This window comes from Sorex fumeus, unplaced genomic scaffold (genome assembly GCF_029834395.1).
Source record: "Sorex fumeus unplaced genomic scaffold, SorFum_2.1 ptg000034l, whole genome shotgun sequence".
NCBI lineage: Eukaryota > Metazoa > Chordata > Mammalia > Eulipotyphla > Soricidae > Sorex > Sorex fumeus.
Genome location: NW_026606091.1, coordinates 36993816 through 37003645, shown reverse-complemented (window position 1 = coordinate 37003645; position 9830 = coordinate 36993816). Strand labels below are relative to the sequence as shown.

Genomic DNA, 9830 nt, shown 5'->3' with positions numbered 1-9830 from the left:
TCTTCCCAAAGGAATTTTAAACCAACCAATCTGAGATTTCCTATTCTTTAAAAGTGAGATAACCTCCATGATTAATCCTTGCCCCATCTAGTCTTTCCACAATGGAAGGTGACTTTGCCTGAAGTAATCCTTTCCACTCGATAATGACCTTATCCCTCTTACTGACTACAAAAACCTTCTGTTTTTGCTTTACCTTTCTACCTGCTAGATGAGATGCTGCCTTGTTTATAAATCGTACAATAAGGCTAAATAATGGACATTCATTTTAAAGCAGTTTCTTCTTACCATGAAGATAACTCTTTGTAAATGTCCTAGAAAAATAGCAGTAGCTCTCTGTGTTCCCTTGGAAAGTTAGAAAGAGTGTATTGTTTCACTACTGACATTTGAAACATAATAATAATAGTGAATATAAAATCAGTTATCTGTTAATTTTGTCAACAATAATTATCATAAAATATGCAATTATTCTCATAGCTATACCATACAATTATTAAACTTTAATCATTATGTGAATTTCTCTAAGAAACAAACAAAACAGAAAAGCAAGCAAACAAAAAAGAACAGGCAGTGACTGTGGGGCCAAGATTGTCTTAAAGGAAGAGCTCTGTGAGCATTCCTGCAGCATCAATACAATAAGTGCACAGAAAATGAATGGAGCTCAGGACCCCTGGTGGAGTCTCTCTGAGAAAATTCACTGGAGAAAATAACCATCACTTCCAGAGACTCAATTCTGAGAAAGGCAGAATGGTGGACAAGTTCAGAGCTAAGAATTGCTGCCCCATGCTAAGGAGAAAAACAGAGTGAAAGCAAAAAGGGATTAGCAAATCCAGACACTGATATCAGACAAAAGGCCAATTTAGAACAAGAAAAGGCAGAACATCAGATTATACACTGACTCTCTAACAAATTATATTGGCAAATGGTAAAGCTGCATGAAAGAACAATGGATCCATCTCACACCATCACAGTGAATTTAGAACCTCAAGACTAAACCTGAATCTATAAAACCCAATGAAAAAAACTTAGATAAATGTCTCCAGGATAAGGACCTTATCCTGTGATTTGACTCTATGGGCTAAAATAAAAGAAACATGAATTTTAAAATGGGATTACATCAAATTTAAAAGTTTTACATGGGAAGATGTTAGAAAAGATGAAGTCATAAAATTTATATACAAGTGGTACTACATGGAAAGTATCATGCTAAACGAAATGAATCAGAAAGAGAGGGACAGACATAGAAAGATTGCATTCATCTGGGGAACATAAAGTAACAAAATAGGAGACTAACACCCAAGAATAGCAGAGTACCAGGTTTTAAGTACCAGGAGTTTTACTCCATGGCTTGGAGGCCGGCTGCACACACTGAGGGAAAAGACAGCTAAGATAGAGAACGGAGGACCAAATAAAGCGTTTTGGGAGAATCCTCCCAGGTGGGACATGCGTGCTGAGAGTAGACTCTAGACTGAACATGATTGCCACTCAATGCCTCTTTTGCAAACCACAGCACCCAAAAGGAGAGAGACAGCAAGGAGGAATGCCCTGTCACAGAGGCAGGGTGGGATTAGGGGGGATGGGGGGTGAGAGGAATACAGGGCTCAGTGGTGGTGGAGAATGGGCACTGGTGGAGGGATGGGTACTCGATCATTGTATAACTGAAACCCAAGCACAAAAATTTGTAAATCTACAACTGTACCTCATGGTGTTTCACTAATAAAAATCTAAATAATAAATAAATAAATAAATAAATAAATGTTTTACATGGAAAAATAATTTGGCTCAAAAAAAAGACACTCCCCTGAAAGAAATAAAATATTTGCACACAACACATCAGATAAAGGACTAGTACTCAAGACATATAAGGCACTCATAATGCTCAACAAAAGTAAGAGCTAGCTCATAACATTGAAACTGTCACTGTAGCACTGTCCTAGATTTGCTCAAGTGAGCCCAGTAACATCTCCATTGTGACACTTGTTACTGTGTTTGGCATATTGAATACATCACGGGTAGCTTGCCAGGCTTTGCCATGAGGGGTGAGATAACTCTCAGTAGCTTGCAGGCTCTCTGAGATCACAATCACGATCATCCTGTTGTTTGTCGATTACCTCAAGCAGGCACCAGTAACGTCTCCTTTGTCCTAGCCCTGAGATTTTAAAAAAGGCCATATCCAAGGCTCTTTCAGGGTTAGGAGAATGAGACCCATCATTGTTACTGGTATTTGGCATATTGGGTACGCCACGGGGAGTTTGCCAGACTCTGCTGTGTGGGCAGCTCACATTGGGTAGCCTGCCAGTTTGTCCAAAGTAAGAATGAGATAATAAGATGTCGCACAGCTGTACTTCTGGGAGCTGGGTTTTATAGTCTCTGGGTCTTGGCCATTGATGGGATTACCTGGCGTGGGGGGGGAGGGAGCGGGGCGGGGGGGCGGGAGTCAGTTGGTGGGTATGACCCCTGCCTACTGGTACATGGAGGATCTGGGTCGAGGATGCTCGGCCCCAATTCGAGCAGGCTTGGAGATCTCAGCCTGCCCCCCTCCAAGGGGCCCCAGCGAGGACAGCAAGGTGCAGGGGCAGGAGACTCTGTGCTGTTTCTTCCGGGAGCTGGGTTTTATAGTCTCTGGGTCTTGGCCGTTGATGGGATTACACGGCGCTGGGGGTCAATTGGTGGGTGTGACCCCTGCCTACTGGAAGATGGAGGATCTGGGTGGAGGATGCTCAGCCCCGATTCGAGCAGGCTTGGAGATCTCAGCCCCTGGACCCACATGCCTGAGATACTCTCAGTAGCTTGCCGGGCTCTCTGAGAGGGGCAGAGGAATCGATCTCAGGTTGACTGTGTTGGCCACATGCAAGGCAGACGCCCTACCCACTGTGCTATCGCTCAGGCCCATAACAAAGAAAAAGAAAAAAAATTAAAGGAGATAAGTGCTAAGTGTTGACCAACACTCCCCAAAGAGTACATCTGGATGGTCGTTAGGCATTTTAAAGGTGTTATCACTTATTATCTGGGAAAAGCAAATTAAAATAATAAAGAGTAACCATCTCATACCAGTGAGAATGGCATATTTAAAAAAAATAACAGTGTTGTCAAAATGGAGTAAAAAGAAACAGAAGAAATGTCATCCGGGTAAGTCTCTATGGGAAATAGTATGGAAATTTCTCAAAAAAGTAACCACATAACCCAGCGATTTTGATTTCACTTCCTAGCATCTATGCCCCAAACACAAACATCATTAATTTGAAAAAACATATGCACATTTATGTTCATTGCAAGATTAAATTTACTAGTCAAATGTGGGAAACAACACAAATGTCCAGTAACAGGTGAATGGACACAGAAGCTGCAGTACACAATTCCATGTGGGCTGGAGCGATAGCACAGCGGGTAGGGCGTTTGCCTTGCACGTGGCCAACATGGCCGACCCGAGTTCGATTCCTCCGCCCCTCTCGGAGAGCCCGGCAAGCTACCGAGAGTATTCGATATGCCAGACACAGTAACAACAAAGTCTCCAATGGAGACGTTACTGGGCCCGCTCGAGCAAATCGATAAATGGAATACTATGTAACTTTAAGAAGAGATCAAATCTTGAAGTTCATTGCAACTTGAATGGAACTGGATGGTATCATGTTAAGCAAAATCAGGCAGAAAAAGAAAGATAAATACTGGATAATCTCACTATACTATAGTATATTATATAGAGTCAAAACAAGGAAATACTTGGTATCAAATGATAATAAACACTTGGTCTTGGATTACAAAACTTAAATTATAAAGCAGTTGGTGGTAAGGTTGAGTAGTTTGGTGCAAAATGTTACAAAAACTATAATAAAATAAATAATAAAATAATTTTTAATTAATAAAATATGCATTTCTTCTCTGCTCATTTCTTTCATTCAAATTCTCTTCACTTCTCCCCAAGTAATTACAATAAAATTTATTATGCTCACTTCTGAGTAAATATAGATGAATATGATAAAATTCCCCTCAAAATATTTTCATAAGTTTTAAATATATTTTAGCATATTAGATATTTTGGTACCTACCACTAATTCAATATTGTCCACCCCTTCACTGCTAGTAGTACCATATATATGACTTTGATCTGTTACACTTCCTGTGCATAGTCATATGGGTTGTTGTTTTCTACTGTCTTTAAAATAGTTTCTTTGCCTTTTTTTTTTAACTTGGTTACATGATGCTATTATCCTTTCTATACAGTACTTTTGTCCATGGTCTTGTTCTGAGGCTCTTTTGATTCACACTTTTTATTGCTAATTCCTCCTAGAAATGAACATCTTCCAGGGCTAGAGACATAGGGCAGCAGGGAGGGTGTTTGCCTTGCATGCAGCCAACCCAGGTTCAATCCCTGGCATCCCATATGATTCCCTGAGCACTTCCAGGAGTAATTCCTGAGTGCAGAGTGAGGAGTAGCCCCTGAGAATTGCCAAGTGTGAACCAAAAAGAAAATAAAAAAGAAATGAACATCTTCCCACTAAATGTCCTGATATAGGGCTAGAGAGATATAGTTCAGAGGTAGAGAAAATGCTTTAGCATTTAGGTTTGGGTTTTAATCTCTGACACCACATTCAAACAAATAATAAATAAATTTTTCTTATGAAATCGTAAAAACAAAAGAATACAGGATGCCTATTAAATAGCAGTTGTTCAGAGTCTCTCCACATTTTCATTCTATGCATGACACCTGCATTTTATACCATAGCACCAACCACATTCCCACTCCCCATCCCCAAGAAAAAAAAGGTCTGTAGCCACTCCCAGTGGTGCTCAGGATTTACTCCTGGCTCGGTACTCCTGGTGGTTCTTGGAATACCATATGTGGTCCTGATAATTAAGCCAGGATAACCCTTACAAGGAAAATACTTTAATCCTTGTACTCTCTCTCCATGCCTTAACCCCTCTCTCCCCTCTCCACCCCTGTCAGCCACCAAAGTATTTTATTTTATTTTTTAGATTTTTTTATTTTATAAGTTAGTTCACAATATTTGATCAAATTTAATATTAAAACACCAATCCCACCACCATTACACCTTCCCGCCATCAAATTTGGGATGTTTCCATCCAAACCCGAATCCCTGTCCCAAAGAAAACCATAAGAATATATTTTGTATTGTCTATTATGAAGAACTGTTCAACATGCTTACAAAAAAGTGTTCATATAGGAAACAGTGTTAAGATTGTTTGATTTTGGCAGGAGCCATTAATATGTTCTATAGGACATCACTAACATTTAAAGAAGGCCTTTGGATATTCGCCCAATACACGTCTGACAAGGGGTTGATATCAAGGATATACAAAATACTGGTTGAACTCCACAAGAAGAAAACATTCAACCCCATCAAAAAATGGGGCAATGAAATGAACAGAAACTTTCTCAAAAAAAAGAAAGCGGAATAGCTAAAAGGCACATGAGAAAATGCTCAACATTATTAATCATCAGGGAGATGCAGATCAAAACAATGAGATATCATTTCACAGCACAGAGACTGGCCCACATCTAAAAGGACAAAAGCAACCTGTGTTGGCGTGGATGTAGCGAGAAAGGGACTCCCCTTCACTGCTGGTGGGAATGCCAACTGGTTCAGCCCTTTTGGAAAACAGTATGGACATCTCTCAAAAAATTAGAGATTGAGCTCCCATTTGACCCAGCTATACCACTCCTTGGAACATATCCTGGAGAGGCAAAAAAGTACAGTCAAAATGACATTTCAACTTCTATGTTCATTGCTGCACTATTCACAATAGCCAAAATCTGGAAAAAATGCAAGTGCCTGAGAACAGATGACTGGTTAAAGAAACTTTGGTACATCTACACAATGGAGTACTATGCAGCTGTTAGAAAAGATGAAGTCATGAAATTTACATACAAGTGATACAGCTGTATTACGGACTCACTACCAGGATCTCACCATTCTACAAGGAAGTGATCATCAATGTCAAGAGAAGGGTTCAGCCAAGGTGATACCATTTCACCAAAACTCTTCAGTGTCACCCTCAAGAACGTCATGCAACAACTAGAATGGGAAGGAATGGGAGTTAAGATAGACAGTCAGCAACTACACCACCTCCACTTCACTGATGACATTTTTCTAATCACAATAAACATTAGCCAAGCAGAACAAACACTGGGCAACTTTGATGGTGAGTGTGGAAAGGTCAGACTGCAGCTGAATCTCACCAAGACAATATTTATGAGAAACAGACTCGTTCCTGACGTTCTATTTGCTCTCAAGGAAACAAACATCTCCAAATGCAGCAATTATATGTACCTAGGTCGAGAACTCAACATGATGAACAACCTGGCACCTGAGTTGCACAGGAGGAAAAGAGTGGCTTGTAATACCTTCAAGAGCATCGAAGAAATAGCTAAGAGGATGAAGAACCTCCAGCTCCGGGCACATTTCTTTGATTCCACTGTTCTTCCTGCATTAACATATGCCTCAGAGCTCTGGGCCCTACGAAAACAGGATGAGATCACTATTCGGGTCTCCCAAAGAGGAATCGAAAGAGCTATGCTTGGAGTATCACACTTCACTAAATTGAAAGAAGGAATCCGGAATTCCGATCTCCATCAAGAATCAGGGACGCTGTCTCATCTACCAAAACGTTGAAAATCAGATGGGCTGGACACGTAATGTGATTTGGAGACAACCACTGGACTAGAGCCATTACCAACTGGATTCCACGGGATGTAAAAAGAATGCGTGGCCGCCCACCTACGAGATGGTCAGACTTCTTCATCAAGACCCTGAACAAATGGTTTGAGGCTTTTTGTGTTCCTGCAGCAAGCAGATGCCATTCGGCTACACTAGCACGCGACAGGGATGAATGGAGACGTTACTAACACCCGCTCGAGCAAATTGATGAAAAATGGGATGTCAAGTAATCAAGTGATTAAGTGATCACTAACATGTTGTTAAATTTGAGTGATGAGCTTTGGTGTATATATATCTGAAAATATGTATATATGCATATATATATTTACCTTTATGATGTGTTGCCTACTGTCTGAACCCCATAAAATATGGTGTGGTAATTATGGAGAGTGGGTAGGGAAAGTCTTATGATGTGTCATGCAGCTGCTTTTGTGGCTGCATGGTCCAGGAATATGTTCACTTATGTGTGAAACTGGGCCCTAGCATGTGGGATGATGCTTGGAATGTGGCGGCGATTGGGTTTTGGAGGTCAGCTGCCAGGGCTAAGTCCCTTTTGGCAGGGAAGATTCTCACATGCCCCCTCTGGGGCACTTCGAGTGAAAACAGCATGATGTGGAGACCGGTGAAATGGCTATGGGGGCCTCATTTTATGCTCCCTTTTGGGAGAAGCAGCCATGGGATCTAGAGGATGGCTGATGACAAGATTGTCTGCTGACAGCAGGAGGTGGCTTATGGGAGACCAAAGTATTTTATAGAGCCTAATATATGACTTAGTGGTAAAATATATTGTATTCACTAAAACTGAGCACAATCTCTAACATAACCTAAATTAATAAATTAATAAACTAAAATTCCTGAGGGTCTCTTCTTGGTACTAGAGGTAACTAACTAAATTACATCAGTTATTGTTTAAAGCAAAATCAAGTGTGTATGTGAGGAAAATGTAGTTAATTTCTCTAATTTAAGTTTCTCCATACAGATTGACTTAGATATAGATCTCACTAAGCTGTGTGAAAGATTTAAAAATATGCTATAGAAGATGATTTCAGGCACATTTGTAGCAGAGTTGATGGTTGTGAATGTTATACAATAAATGTACAGTTCATTCCCTCCTCCAGATAACAGCTTTACCCTTGGCTGCTGGAAGCCCAATTTCTGCCAAAGGAGCAAGGTTATTTTAAGTTATTTGACAAAATACTTTTAACTCCCAGAAATAAAGCAAGTTGCTTTAATGCATATTAGCTACAGTCTTCATTTCCTCCTCAAGTAACATGCTTCTGCAGAGTAAGTGAAAGACTCCTACACTATACAGAGCTTGGGCATTTTCTGTTTTCAAAAAACAGCAAATGTAAGTAGGAGAGGCAACAAAATTAGACATTTCAGAGCTTTGCCGGTTACCATATGGCAGAGGTAATCTCAGTAGCACATATAAAAAGAAAAACCTTTAAAATCATGTGATCTGTACCATGAAGTGTTTTTCATCAATGCCAAAGAGAATCTTAGGAATTTTTGAAAGAAGAAATTACTCAGAGTAAATAAACATCTACAGCATAAATTATAAAAGAACTGTCCCTTTCTTAGCAATTGTATCTTCAGACTTTCTGTATGAGTAAACCTGAAAGTATTGCACAACAAAGGTCTGTTAGCTTTTCCACAACACTAAATTTAGGCTTGTGAGCCATCATACTGGTCATAACTCACTTCTGCTATGTCAATGTTAAAGTAGCCATGGGTGGCACATGAGCAAAAGGACTTAAATATATTCCAGTAAACTTTAACTTATTAACACTCAAGTTCTAATTTACTGAAATCTGTTCATGTCTTGAAATAGTATTTTTTGGTTTGTTTTTCACTGGAGCAAAATACCAAAATCATTCTCAGTTAGTACTTTAAATAAATAAATAAAATCTGTGGATACAATTTGGGGGATGAACACTAGCTTATATAGCCTATAGATCCCTGTCTTAAATATTAATGTTGGCATCTTTTCTGTATATGAATTTTGAGTACTTTTGTTAGGATTAATTGTTGGGGTCATTTCTTGAAATGAATAGCATTTGTTAGAGATGCTTAAAACACTCTGAAATAAGCATCTAAAAAAAGGATTGCTAAATTTTAGAAGGAAGCAGGAGAAATATGTTTGAAACAAGTATATATGTTTTAAAGAGATTACAGCTGGAGCCATAGCACAGCAGCTAGGGCATTTGCCTTGCACGCAGCTGACCCAGCCAACCTGAGTTCGATTCCTCTGCCCCTCATGGAAAACCCGGCAAGATACCGAGAGTATCTCTCCCGCACGGCAAAGCCTGGAAAGCTACCCGTGACGTATTCGATATGCCAAACACAGTAACAACAAGTCTCACAACGGAGACGTTACTGGGCCTGCTCGAGCAAATAGATGAACAATGGGAGGATAGTGCTATGGTTATGGAAATCCATTGAACTCTGGGCACAGTGGGAACCTAAAAGAAGGCAAAAGTGAGGGCTAAAGCAAAATTATAGCAGGTAGGGTGTTTTTCTTGCACACAAGATTGATCCACATTAGCACATGATACCCTAAGCTTTGCCAAGAGTGATCCTGAGCACAAAACAAGGAATAAGCCCTGAGTGCTGCCTAATGTGGCAAAAAAAAAAGAGGAGGAGAGGAATAAGCAGCAAGGTCACTGGGTTATCCTGAAGAATAGTTACTGGCAATGTTGGGTATAGAATTTGAAAATGCTTGGAAGAATGGACACAGTGTTTCATATCTACACTTGGCAGAAACCCAATCATCCCACCTGAAGCCACAATAGAAATTAGACCTCCTTGGGGCCAGGGTGATAGTACAGGGGATAGGGCTCTTGCCTTGTACGCAACCAATGAGATTCCATCCTCAGCATCCCATATTGTTCCCTGAGTACTGCCAGGAGTAATTCCTAAGTGGACAGTCAGTAATCATCTTTGAGCATCGCCAGGTATAGATTAAAAATCAAAAAATAAAATAAAAGAAAAATTAGATCTTCTGGAAAATGATAAACTCAGAAAAAGAGAGACAGAGAGACAGACACAGAATGAAATTTCTCCATGATATTAATAGACATTAGACATATGAATCTCAGCAAATTTAGATGAATTCAGAACATGAAATAAATATAGGCTGCATAGTCTAATAATTCT

The 9830-nt window shown here is 39.9% G+C and overlaps 1 non-coding gene across 1 annotated transcript; it reads left to right on the top strand.

Moving 5' to 3' along the window:
• The first annotated feature begins 253 nt into the window (after positions 1 to 253).
• LOC130026731 (small Cajal body-specific RNA 24) lies at positions 254 to 385 on the top strand. Its single transcript, XR_008792921.1, has one exon. It is a non-coding gene; the product is annotated as a small Cajal body-specific RNA 24 (non-coding RNA).
• The last annotated feature ends 9445 nt before the right edge of the window (positions 386 to 9830 follow it).